The sequence below is a fragment of the Diabrotica undecimpunctata genome, chromosome 6 (genome assembly GCF_040954645.1).
Source record: "Diabrotica undecimpunctata isolate CICGRU chromosome 6, icDiaUnde3, whole genome shotgun sequence".
NCBI lineage: Eukaryota > Metazoa > Arthropoda > Insecta > Coleoptera > Chrysomelidae > Diabrotica > Diabrotica undecimpunctata.
The window spans coordinates 81,201,022-81,215,866 of record NC_092808.1 but is presented as its reverse complement, the minus strand read 5'-3'; the positions used below and the strand labels follow the sequence as shown (position 1 = coordinate 81,215,866).

At 30.7% G+C, this 14,845-nt stretch overlaps 1 protein-coding gene across 3 annotated transcripts in view; it reads right to left on the bottom strand.

Annotated features, from left to right (window-relative positions):
* Window positions 1-14,845, bottom strand: part of LOC140443510 (limbic system-associated membrane protein) — a 1,158,062-nt gene that overhangs the window by 62,962 nt on the left and 1,080,255 nt on the right. The window lies entirely within an intron of this gene.

Sequence of the window (14,845 nt, the reverse complement as noted above, 5' to 3'; positions counted from 1 at the left end):
ATATATATATGTATATATATATACATACATAGGCGAAACTATAATACAGTATCTAGCAATACCACTTATCTCACATTGTATGTCCAACACTAATTTTATTTTTCAAAATATATTCTACAGACAAATAATGTCGCCCCAATGGACTTTCCACTATCTTCAGTAATTGCCAATATTTTTATGAAAGACTTCGAAACCCGACTACTATTCACATCAATGCTCAAACCCACATGTTGGCTACGATGTGTTCGTCATTAGGCACCAAGACATGGATGCTTTGGTCTCTTTCAAACTCATATGAATGGTATACATCCCAGTATTCAGTTCACGATGGAGGTGGAAACTGATTCATGCCTATAATCTCTCGACGTTATAATAAAGAAAAACCAATCCCAAGGTTTTCATCACTCTGTTTATTGAAAAACCCACCTATATAAATCATTACTTGGTCATGATCCTCATCATCCACTTTACAAATTAATTCAGTCATTAATAACCTTGTCTTCAGATCAAAACGCCTTTGCGATGATGCAAGTAGATCCTCGGAGCTTTTTAGTTGTAAACAAGCCCTCATCCAAAACGGTTACTGCGAAAATCACATCAATAGGAGCATCCACAGACACCAATCTCCCACTCAATCTCAACCCAAAGACTTAGACCCTCATCACACGACAGCTTTTCTTCCTTATATCAAGGGTGTCACTGACAAAATCGACATAATTCTTAAATCAAGAGGAATAAAGGCGATATTTAACCCCTTAACAAAAACTATCATCTCTTGTTTCAAGAATTATTCTAGAAGCCATAGGAATTGAAATAAGGTCAAATTGTTTTAATAAAAGAGATGACGGCATACGGTTACCTTCGAAATAGAGACCTCTCATAAAAAATATCGTCCGCTCCACCCGTTAATCAAAATACTACTGTCCGAAATGTTAACGCCAACTTCTGCGTCAATACCCGCTTCAATCACCACGCCAACCCCCACCCAAACCACGTCACCATCGACGGTACAAATGAACTTTCCTTTGTTCTTCTCTGAATCGACGGGGTTCAACCCGGAAGACTGTTGAGTTTATTATTAATTCTTGTAATAGTATTAATCTTAGCGCTAGGTTTAATTGTCATCATTACATAACTATCATTACAAAATTAAAATATGTGTGACAAAGATAAAAAACATTTATGTAAGGTTAAAAATAATTATAGATTAACCATTGAATTATAGAATCTCACTATATATATATATATATATATATATATATATATATATATATATATATATATATATATATATATATATATATATATATATTTACTTTAAGTAAAGTATATAATTTTAAAAATTAATTTAAGTATCTAAATTCGGCGGTAATACGGCGATTAATACTTTAAAATTATAACATTCTATTTTTATATACCATAGTTTAACCATTTATCCTTGTTTGCGAAGGGCCAGCTATCAATTATTTTTTAACTGTCAGCATTTTAACAATTTTTTTAATGGTTTTAAATATTACCTATCAGCACAAACGGATTGAAAAATGGAAAGGAAAGCGTACAATGTATTTTTCAGTGAACTGGAATTGAATAATGATCGAAAAATCCATGAAATTGTGCTTTATTTGATTTTCGTAAAACTAAACATTACATCGTGATTTATTTTCTTACATTTAATGTTGGTGTAACACAATTTTATATCTAGAATTAATAGAATAATAATATTTATCATTTCTTGTACCTATCCCTAAATTTAAAACTATTGTTTAAAAATAAAAAAATCGAGTACTGAAAAAATAAATTGAAAAATACAGAATACTGAAAGTTTATATTTTTATTTGTGTACATAATTGGTAAAAAATAGATTTAGAACTTAAATATGTACCTATCTATATAAAAAGCTAGGACAACAAGTCACACTGTTTTTAATTTTAAAGAACTTTCTTTAAGCCACAGAAAAAAATTGCATAAATCCACATAGTATTAACGCGCTATAAGAAGTATTCACTTCTGTCGACACTGCGCAAATGCCCAAAGTAATGAGTGTAATGAATGACTGTAGATGTCAATTGATTGGATCTTCCGTCGCATGTGATGGGCAAAATCACTAACAAGTATATAAATAAATAAATAAAATAAAATGTAAATAAAAAAAACTAAATTTATATGTCGGTATCATTTAAATTTGAATTAGAACTAAAGGGAAATTTTTGATAAAATATTAACAAAACTTATTTTATGGGATAAGTTATGTTTTTCAGCCCCGGAATAGCATAAAAACCTGGAGATATACGAAATTTACAAAGAAGTTAAAAACAGAGTGAACTGTAAGATAAATAAACTTAAGCAAACATACTATGAAATATTCTCAGTAAAAATGGAGCATGATATATATAGAGATCAAAAGAAGGTTCTTCATATGCTAAGAGACAGAAATAAAAAAAAAACAAGTAGGGAAATTTTCACAAACAATATAAAACCTGAAACCTAGACAGAATACTTTAATAATCTGTACAATGACATCGATATATACACCGAAAAACAGAACCTAAGTAACATAGATATTAAAGAAGATATTAACAATGACGTAATTGAACTAGCGAAGTGGTAGAAATAGCAATCAAAAAATAAAAAACAGAAAATCGCCAGACCTTGCTGGTATCAATAACGAGCTTATTAAGTACAGTAGCCCAGAAATCGTAACTAAACTGGCACAGATATTTGAAAAAATACGAAGATATGGTGCCATACCCACGTAATGGAGAATAAACATACCAATACCAATATACAAAAAAGAATTAAAAACCGACCCACAAAATTAGACTAACAGAGCTTCTCCCGTCTATATCAAAATTTTTAACAAAAATATTGTCACATAAGTTACTTTGCACCGTACTCATATCACTGTAGGATTCAGGACTAACAAATCTATAAATGACACGACCTGCATATTCCTCCAACTAGTAGAGAAGTCCATAGACTTCAACAAACCTCTTTTTCTATTATCTTTGTTTATCTAGATGTGTATCTCATAAAAGCGTTTAACACAGTCCAACTAAAGATGTAATCCAAATCCTAAAGTATAACAACATCAATTAAAACACATTATATCTAGTAATCAAGGAACTTGATTATGATGAATGAACGAAGAATGAATGAACAACGAAGAAATGAACTTTTTGGCAGGAATCAGGCAGAGAAATAGCCTTAGTCCGAATATCTTTAACATGATCATTGACAAGGTAATAGAAAGCGTAAATAAAACCGACATTGGCTAGTAAATAGAAAACGAAGCATTGAGTTTCTTCTAATATACGGATTATGCAACAATTATGGCAGAAAATGAAGATGACCTCCTGCACCAACTTTACAGATTCAATATAACAGCACAAGTTAAATACGTTATTATCCCTCGAAAAGACCCAGTCAAGGATTATACCGAAGAGCCTCATCAGATGTAAACTAATGTAATAATTAATGAACACAGAATAGAACAAGTCATGAATTTCAACTATCTCCGAACAGACGTATCGCTTGATAGATATACTGTAGAGGAAGTAAAAAACAATTCAACAAGGCAGCCCGAATATCGGCATACTTGAAGAATATCATATAAAATAAATATACCTATGAACTTAAAACAAGAAAACATAAGCATCGAAAACAATAGATAAAACCTCTCTTACAACAAGAATGATGGGAACTACAGAAATGAAAGTATTAAAAACTATAACAGAAATTTTCCTCATATAGAGAATACGGAATGAGAATACATTAAGGAAAACTGAAGTCCAGAATGTGGTGATATTGACATAATCATGACGCAGGGGAGATTATTTTGATACAATGGACGCAGAAAGAATCGCGAAATGAGCAAAAACACATAAACCCAATACAAAAAGAACACTGGGATGATTCCCGGAGAGGTTTACATCAACAGCACAAGAGCTGGAGTGATATAATAAACAGAACCGTGTCCTACAATAAGAAGAAGAAGATATTATAATATGTATCTTCTTCTTTATCAGTTTTTTACTTTTTGTGAAGTACCGCATTAGTTTAAATATACATTACAATGCAGCGTGTGGGCAGTGTAGTTAATTTTCGCTAAATGACGATTGATATTAATGTAAAGCTTAATATTTAAAAGAAAAAATAAAAACATGAAGCTGTGTTTTTGTTTAATCACCAATTCTATTTGGTTTTCTTTTTAAACGTATATTTTTTTTTAAAAGGAAACATTTTTTCATACATTTTAATTTTAATTAAATAAATTTAATAAAAAATATGTGTGTAATACGTCATACTCGTAGTACATACATATTTATAATTTTCGTCAAGACATTAACTTCATAAAATTTATTAAAAATTTTATGAAGGTAATATCTTGACGAAAATTATATATTATTTAAAAATTTCATTTTGTATTAGTTAAAATAGAACCTACATAATCTAGTTCTTTGATATCAGGTTGTTAAGGAGTTTTTAAAAACATAAAAATATACAGTGTGTTTCATTAAAAATAAAGATTAAGGACTTTGCGGGGCAGTTGTATAACACCCTGCAGATTAAAATCTATATTTATAAAGCGTACATTTAAATATGAAAGTAAACGAGTCCCAGTGTTTTTTTTTATTATATTTTAAAATAAGGAAAATTTTAATTACTATTTAAATGAGAATAGGCCACAATTAAAGGTTAAAATACGTTTATTGACGTTTTAATTTCCACTTCGGAAATCGTTCTCAAAATACAAACATTAGTAAATTAAACAAATTTTGTTAAAAAAAAAAATATGACGAAGTTGACAATATTGAAAATATTGTCAAGTTTTCCGAAGTGGAAATTGAAACGTCAATAAACGTATTTTAACCTTTGTGGCTTATTCCCATTTAAATAGTAATTAATTTAAAATGCCACAAGAAAATAGCTTCAGAACAATATTAAGGAAAATTTTATTCCATACGTGGTTTCCACACTGTGTAATTTGAAAATTTCACCCTGTACTATTCATAATAGAGCCTACATGATATAGTCTGTTGAGATTAAGCTGTTAAAAAGCTTTAAAAAATAAGAATATACAGGGTGTATAATTAAATCAAAACGTTATTGACTATGTTAAATTACCATGAATCACCCTGAACATTTAAATTTACCTTTATATTTAAAAGTAGACCGGTCTCAGCGCTTTTTATATATTTTTTTAAATAAAGACAAATACAATTTTATTCCATAACTGGTTTCCAACCTGTATAAATACACCACTTCTTTACAGTTTTTCAGAGATACCGGCAAAGATGCAATTGAAAATACTATGATTTCTGACAATATTTAAGAAATACGTTGTTTAAATTATATAGCAAAATTTAAAATATATTAGTAGATACTATCACACAAAAAATTCCGCCGACAGAAAATAAAGAAACAAGTATTGTCTAAAAAATTAGGAAATTAATGAACATTACTTACTTATTACTTTACAAAAGTTTATATACATACACTCACTGATTCCATATAATTGTGCTATATATTATATATTATATTGGGCTTGGTGACTTTTAGTATAAAATTATTTTATCTTAATATTTAAAAGAATATAGTCACATCTCTAACCCTTAAAACTTACTTTGTATAGTTTTGTGTCGCATGTATAGCTAACTATTTTGTAGTTTCTTGTTTTCCAAACTTAAGATAAAATTATATTTTAATTTTATCTGATCAAATTTACTCTACTAAGAATTTAAAAACAAACTTTTAAATATTCAGCATAATGTTCTCATTGTGACTCTGGCTTTAATGCTTAATGCTATAACAGTATAATTAAAGAAACATTGAAATCCAAACTTACTTTATAGTACAAACTAATTAAATGCGGAAGTTTGATTTGAAAATTCTATTATTATATATCAACACTGTTCTTCTAATCCTTGTCCTTAGGAGGTATATTAATTTGAACTATTTCATTTTCACTATGAAGCTAAATAAATATTTTGAAAGTTAATATTTAGTTATTGCATTTGAAACTTTAATGAACTATGAAATTGTTCTACTACTGTTTATATCAAAGATGAACTAATCAAGTATTTAACATTCGCAAAATTAATATTAAGAATATATTCATACTTTTAGTAACTTTTCTACTAGTACTGTTATTACAATTAATATATTACTTAAGTTACTAGTGTATATTTAATGTAAGCATAAAGTAAACATTTATATATCTCATTAATTACATTCTTCATCTCATATTTACGTGATCTTCAACAATATTTTATTTCTCTAGAACTCCGTTCTACGATATTTTTGATTCGTGTGAAAGCTTTAACTTTCATCTTATGTTCTTCCAGTTATTTAGATATCGTCAGCATATGCTATTATATGTACACTTTGAGTGTACATCATTTAATTGTATTCCTGAAGAATTCAGTGAGATACTCCGTGCTCGCACTTTACATTTTGACTTTTGTCATTGTCATTTTAATTAATTTCATCAATTCTTTAGTGTTACAGTTAAACTGGGCCATATCCAAGTGAAATTGTGACCTGCAAATGGTATCATAAGCTACAAGTCCAAGAAGATGTAATGACATTATATGCTAAAATTCGTTGTTTTTTCCATTTCTATGCAAAGTTAATGAAAAAAAAGTTATTAAAACTAAATTTGTACTTTGTGTTAATATCATTTCTAAGGATTTTTTTTGCGTTCTTTATTTACTGGAATGTATTTCGTATAAAAAACGTTAAATATTGTGTTTAACACAGTAGTATAGGGAGATTCCGTTTAGTGACGAAAATTCTTTTAACAAATTTTTAAATAAGTACAATTATTTGAAATACAATATATATATATATATATATATATATATATATATATATATATATATACACTCATGGACAAAAATATTGAATATTTTTTTGGAATTTTTAAATTTTTTTTTGTAGTCACTATTATTTCAAAATAATTTTAAATTACTAATGATACTCATATAGTAGGCTGATTTCTTTAATTGTTTTGAAATATTTTGATTTAGCGTCTTTCTTCGTGTAAAGCAAAAATCATACTAATTCGGTTATTTTTAGTTTAATTTATTAAGTTTAGTTAAATATTGTTTTAATTTAATAATAATTTAAGGTAACAGATAAGTTGTTGATGAAATTGGCCGATGATGAAAAAAAAAAAAAACAAATATGGTCGTTTTGTATTCTCCGTCTCTTTTTTATAACCACCATTCACACCTATAAGTCGGTCTGTCACTATTGCTTCCATCTCTCTCTATCCTGCGCCAATCTAATCTATTGTTTGCCCGCAACTCTAATGTTATCTACCTGTCACTTGTGATGTTTCCCTGTGCTTTTTTTTACTTCTTTTGGTCTCTGCTCCAAGATTGTACATATTCACTTATTATCATCTCAACTAGCTGTGTAACCGGATCATCGTCATTTTATTTTTGCTACATGCTCTCAGGTATCCCTCACCTCTATATCTCTGGCATAGCTCACCCTAATTGCAACTATTTTTGGGCTCTATCTTGCACATCTATATAATAATGAAAATATTATTAAGTTTATTTTAGTTGCTACATTATAGTTCTATTACGTTTTTATGAACCTTTTTTAAATTTTTGTTTAAAATGAACAACCTATCTAAATTTAGTAATTTAGTAAAAATAAACGAATTTTATTTATTCACTGTGTCATAACAATTTTTTTTAATGTCTACTACAATACTGTACAAATAATCCTCTTCAGACTTTTTTTATCCTTCTTAAGCTCCTTAAGTAACAATACACAATTGCAACAACTAAAGCCGTTTTCTGTAAGGTGACCCACTTGAAACACTTAGTTTTGATAAAAAATAATAAAGAGCCGCCGACAAAATCCTGACAGAGGTAAGTAACCTAAAAAGAAAAGGCGCAGACCCGTCGTCTTGTTATTTATGTTGAAGGCTATGAGAAATGAAAGGGAAAATAGGGTTTATGTATAAACGTCATAATTTACAGGAGTTGAGAGAAAAAGGCATTGTCGGCTTTCTGGAATGACTTTCAGCTTGGACGGCTTTTCCTAACAGCTTTCACACAGCACTCAAAACAGAACCGTAGCTAGGAAATTATATTATGTGCGAGAATAGACACAACTGATGTTTCGTAACGCCAAAACAAGATTTCCTTTGAAGAAAAAATTGAAAGGATAAAAAAGTTATTTAATACACCACAGGGGAAAATAAAAAACTTGTAAAACATTTTTTTGTTTACAGATAAAATGTAGTATATCTATTTTGAATTTTTAGAATAATATTTTATAATATACTCGCCTCGTCTTTTATATTAATTATTTATTTAATAATAATAACATTAATTATTCACTTTTAATATAAGTCTTTAATAAATCTTAAAGTTTTGGCTAGTGTTTTTGGAAACTATAATTTTAAAATGTTGATTTTTATATTAGAACACCCAATTTTAAACACAAAAATCCAAAATAATTTTGTGTGTAACCAAAAAATTTAAAAAAGGTTTATTATAATCCTATTAAATTTGTTCCAAAGATATACACAGGGTACTACACTTTTTCTAATATATAACTTTTGGTAAGGATGTTATTCTTGGCTGCAATGATTATTGGCTCCTGCTTGTATCTCCTCAGCACTCACTAAAACATTTGTTAAAGACGACGCCGACGTTGACGCAACATTTTCCAGATCGTCAACACAAAAATCCTCACTTTGAAATATGATATCAATATCTTAGACGGTATGAGGTTTATTTCGAAACAGATTAAACTGAAAAAAAAAAGAAAATACATATTTTATTACTTAAAAAACGGCAAAAAACAATTTCAAATAAAATAAATTAAGATATACTCAACCTCAACCTTGCACAATAAATGGGCACATTTTAGAACAGGTCAATAGATTTAAGTACCTGGGATGTTGGATCGATAGCAGCCTAAATTCTGATCTAGAAATAAGATCGAGAATAGAACAGGCCAGAAAATCTTTCGAAAAAATAAAAAAACTGCTTTGTGATTCTCGAATAACACTCGAAATTCGACTACGTTAATCAAAATGCTACGTCTGGTCGACTCTTCTATATGCAGTTGAAACGTGGACCCTAAAAACATCAACCGTAAATAAATCTCAAACGAAGAAGTGCTGCATATAATAGGCAAGGAAAGAAAACTTTTTAACACAGTAAAAGTTAGAAAAACATTATACCTAGGCCACATACTGAGAAATAATAAGTACCAATATGCCCAACTTATAGTGAAAGGAAAAATCGAGGGAAAGAGAGGCCTAGGAAGGAAAAGACTATCGTGGCTCAGAAACATCCGACAATGGACAGGGCTAAATTTTGAACAGCTAATAAGAACAGCTGAAGATAGAGAAGATTTTAAAATTGTAGTAGCCAACCTCCATTGAGGAGAGGGCACTTTATGAAGAAGAAGGATATACTGAATTAACCTGATATAAAATAATAATTTACCCTAAACACAATAATTATGTAAAAATCACGTAGTTTCTGTAAGTGGGTCTAATGCACCTAGTTGCGTCTATAAAAGTCGCTAGTTCCAAACAAAAGTTATGTACTCTTTACTATCGTATTTCAGACTAAATAAGCTGAGAATAGTCAGAGTCACAGTCAAAAATTACTTAAAGAGAGTGCGTGTCTGCCGAAAGCTCTCTGGGTCTGACATACCCAGATTATAGTAGCTGACGGTTAAAAAGTCGTCGTGAATTAATTAACCGTAAATTAAAAAAAAAGGATATGTTGCAAGAGAACCTACATATTCCTTTATTATATATGTAGAACTTTTACAATAATTTTAGGGTTTAAGTCTCATATCAAAATTGGATGCACCATTTGCTACGTACAAACGACGCGTAGATCTTAATAGGAATAAATTAACATTTAAAAGAAACAGTAACTAAAGCGGCAAAAAAGTACTTGAGATACTCAAGAATAAATATCTGCAGATATATAGTTAAGACCTAGAAGAGCTGACTTGAAGAAAAAAATATGCATTCCATAAGTAGTTAAAGAACCAAGAAAACGAGATGGATGTTGCCATTATGCAGCAAGGCAAGCAAACAGTACGATTAGAAAAGAATGAATGCTGGTAGAGAATTTGTAGATAAATAGATAACAATACTGGAAAGAAATAAGCAAGTTAACAATATCTTAGAAACAGTCACAAAAAATTAATGGACAAGGCATTACAATGTTATTACAAGCAGACATATATATACACACTGATTCACATCACCATTCTATACAATTATCTTTAGTCAACAAAGACTAAAGATCTGACAGATAAAGGAAATAAAAATAAAGAAATTCGTAAGGTGAAAACAGCGTTAAATGGCTTCTCAGTATACACCATCGAAAGGGCCTAGAATTATCAAAGAAAAGTTAAGGATCCAACAGAAGACAAAAAACGATTTGCAAAAACAATTTTACCATATAATGTGAAGGGTACAATAACAAAAAATAGGAGGGGTGCGAAGAAAACAAAAAATAGAAACGATATTTAAACCGAAAGAAAAATCTTAACTATTTTACCATCAGCAATAACCAAAATATCGCTATAATATAAAGGATTGTATGAGTTTTCTGTCTTAATAACCAAAGTTTTCCTTTTTATATTCTACTACAGAAAGCAATACATAAATAACACATGTATAAAAAAACAGAGTTCAGCCGGCCCCTTGTCTAGCGCTACAGAAGAAGACCACAACGGCGATGAAAGTAAAGAAGAATAAAATTTAAATTGCTGAATAACTGTTAATAGAAAAATCTACCATTAAGATAGACACACGGAATGTTAGAAAACTTTATGCTTTCGGTAAATTTAAAAATCTTGTTCAGAAGACCAAACCCTTAACATTGTCAGTTCTTTATGCAATAAACTCAGACAAAACTAAAAAAGCAACTGGATCAAACATCATTCCAGCAGACATTTTAGAAATGATACAAAACCACATTAGTACTCTTATTCTTTTTCTTAGGGTGCCTGTCCGTTTCGAACTTGGCGATCATTCTGGCTATGATGACTTTGTTGGTTGCTATACAAAATAGCTATATTCAGGTTTTTCTATATCATGCTCTCAGCTTAGCAAGCCAGGATATTCTTCTTCGTCCTGGGGCCCTTTTTCTCATATCTGCCTTGATTTCTCATTATATGTCCCAAGTACTGCAGCTTACGGCTCTTCACGATGTTGACCAAATTCGCAGTTATGTTCATCCTCCGCAGTACTTCTTCATTGGTGACTTTGTCTGTCCATGGTATTTTCAGGATCCTTCTATATGACCATAGCTCAAAATCCTGAAGTTTTGATAGAGTTTCCGCCTTTAATGCCCACGTTTCTACTCCGTACAGAAGCACTGAGTACACATAACATATAAGGAGCCTTATTTTTATTTCTAGGGAGCGATAGGCTAGTGGGGTGGCCTCTAGAATGTCAGCGTAATCTTCCGAAAGTTCGTCAATGCAAGTCTGCATTATAATAGACGGGGGATGAAGGTGTTTGTTTTTGGGCTTCCGGGTGGATACGTGACCGCAGAAAGAACAGGAACTTTTTAGGGTGTTTTGTGTGATATATGGGGGGGCCATTGATAGTTTTGAGAGTAAAGTTCCTGTTGAGAGTTTTTATTCTCTCGATAATGGGGGTGGTGTTTGCTGTTTGATAGATTTCACGGGAGGGGAAGTACCAGCGTTTTCTGCACGTTCTACGCAAAATTCTGTGCTCCGCAGCGATCAGTCTTCTCTTTTGATACCCTTAAGAAGGCAATATAAGCTTGACTTATACTCAATAACGGGTCAAATGAATGTTTTGTAAGTATATGTGAGAGTTTTGTTGTTTGATTTTCCAAACGTTCCTGAAAGTGGTACTAGGAGACGGGCTCGGTTCCTGACCCTATCTAAAGTTGCCTTTAGATCAGGTTCCCAATTAAGTGTTTTAGTAAATAAAACACCCAAGTAGGAAGCTGTTGGGCTAGTAACGAGTCTTTCTCCCATCAAATACAGGGGCGTTTGGTCATCGCGATTGCGAATAATGCCAGTTGATGATTTTGGACTGCGAAATACAATAGTTTGTGTTTTCGCAGCGTTTAGCGTGACTCTCCACTTGTTACACCATTCTTCAACACCGTTTAAAAGAGTTTGTGCTCTTCTAAAGGTTCTCTTAGGGAAGTAACCGTCCGCTGTTGTCAGGAGAGCAGGGTCATCTGCATAGAGGTACATTTGTGTGTGTGGTATATTTTGAATTGGGATAGTGTATGTGATGTACAATAGCGGTGCCAGCACTGAGCCTTGAGGTACTCCCGCTCGGGGAGTGAATGGGGTGGAAACCTGATCGCTTATTCTCACTCTCACTGTTCTATTCGATAGGTAAGAATGGACGATTTTAATGAATTGTAGAGGTAACCTGATGTCAATTAGCCTTCGAATTAGTCCTTCGTGCCAGACTTGATCGAAGGCCTTTTGTATATCCAGGAAAGTAGCTATGGCGATACCGTTACCGTTTATTGTCTGTGTGACTTTGGTGTACAGGTCGTCCTCAATCTCTTTTATACGATATGTCTACCACCGAAACGGTCCATTTCCCGTCATAAACTGTATGAAATACCTGGGGAATGCCTTAAGTCTGTTTTTATAGCATTTCCAAAGAAGAAGCGGGCAAAAAATTCGACGAATACAGCTTAATAAGTCGACGAATATAGCTTAATTAGTCGACGAATATAGGTTAATTTTGCTGTCATGAATATGGACTAAGGATGAATTTGGAAAAAAAAAGAAACAAATGCATATTCATGACTACATCGGCAGATGTTGTCAGGATATAAGGTTAGGCTTGGAAGCACGGACATTAAAACAAGTGCATTTGAATAAGTTGACCGCCTTTGAATTTTGGTGTTACAGAAGAATCCTACGAATATCATGGACTTAAAAAATTGACAAACGAAGAAATTACTTAGAGGAGAGGAAATGAAGCTGAAATAATATTGACTATCAAAAGAAGAAAACTTTATTACTTAGACCATGTTAGCAGAGGACAAAAATACTCATTATTGCAGATCAACAATTAGTAGTAGTGAATTATTTGTTGATCAGTGTAGTATACTCGGGAGAATAAGACCTCGGAAGCTCTGAGGAATACATCAGTCTTCCTTGAGTGAAGACATCATCGAAAGCTCGGCGCAGTGATAATCAAAGCGGTTCAACCAGGAAGATTGGTGAGTTTAACAATATTTTTTGTAATAATATTAATCTTAGCTCTAGCATATATATATATATATATATATATATATATATATATATATATATATATATATATATATATATATATATTGTGACGATTGGGGTTTATAGAAAATAATTTATAAGTTATATACTAGAGAATTTTATAAAAATTATTTATGTGAGGGCATTTTAAGAAATTAGCATATAATTTCTTGTAAAAAGTTGTATTTTAGTAGTTATGATTTTGTAGATATTTTTAAGTGAGCCATGTGACTAGGCAACACACTATACCCTCCATTCCTAAGTGTCATTTTAAGAATTTTACGAATATAAGTGGGGTTATATTGTTTGAAATGTGTATTTTATTAAATTAGAGTGTTAGTTACTAATTTGAATGTTTATTCTGATCTGAAAAGCCTAAATGTCAACAAAATTATTAATAGAAAAGAATGGAATTCTCTGGATCTCCAGAGATGGCCATGTTTGCGAAATGGTTTGTTCCAGAAAATTCAGACATGTATTAAATAGAATTACATAGAACATGATATCTTACGAGATGGTTCTGAAATATCCGAAAGATATAAATACCCGTGATTTGGATTCAAGATGGCAGTTTTGGAAGTTTTTAGTCAGAAGTCAGGCCAGTTCATTATGAAAGTTAGTAGACACATTTAGTTAGTGTAGTAAATTGTTCAGAATTTTCAAGAAGTCAGTCAGAAAAGTTTAGTAAGAAATATAAAAGTTAGTTGGAGTCAGTGAATCAAGTACAAATAGTCCAATTGTTTAATATAATTAAAAAAGGTATATTGGAAGAAATTAAATTGTGTTATGGTTGGAGATTAGTATAAATCAACTTATAATAATTGGATATTGGTATATTGAAAAGAAGAATAAATATAAATGCTGTTTGCTGGTTTGCTTGGTGGTATATAAATGCTGGTGAAGAAAAATATATCTTAAATTGGTAGAAGCTGATAATTGGAAAAAGAAATTTCACAAAAACAAGGATAACCGAAGTACGAAGACATTCAGTGGTGATTAGAATATATATAGTGGAAAACAGTTCATTTAGGCATTCAGTGAAAGAAAGGTACAAAATTTTGTTAATATAATTTAGTTAGTGTTATAACAATTTCAATTTTGAAGATAGTTTGTTTAAATTTAACATTGTCTATAGAATTTAATTAGTTTTATAAGAACATCAATTTAAAGATAGTTTATTTTAAATTTACATTGGCTAGGTTAGATATATATGTGTGTTTCATAATAGTTATAATAAAGATAATTTAAAAAAGTACTTACAAGCTAATTCTTTGAGAACCGCGATAAAAACCCTATATATTATATTATTAAAAATACTCATTGCTCATCATTCAAACAAAAAACACATCATAACAATTTGGCACCCAACGCGGTGGCTCTCTATTTAAAAGAATTAGTTTGGGAAGATAAGTGCTCTCATATAATTAAATTAATTATCAGTAGAAAGAAAAAGTATAGATTTTAATTTTAATTATATTTGAAAAAGTAAAGTCTCAAAATGTCTCAAGGAAAGAAAGGTACAAGAAGCAAAAAGAATGAAGAAGATGTGTTAGTAGAAACACAACCT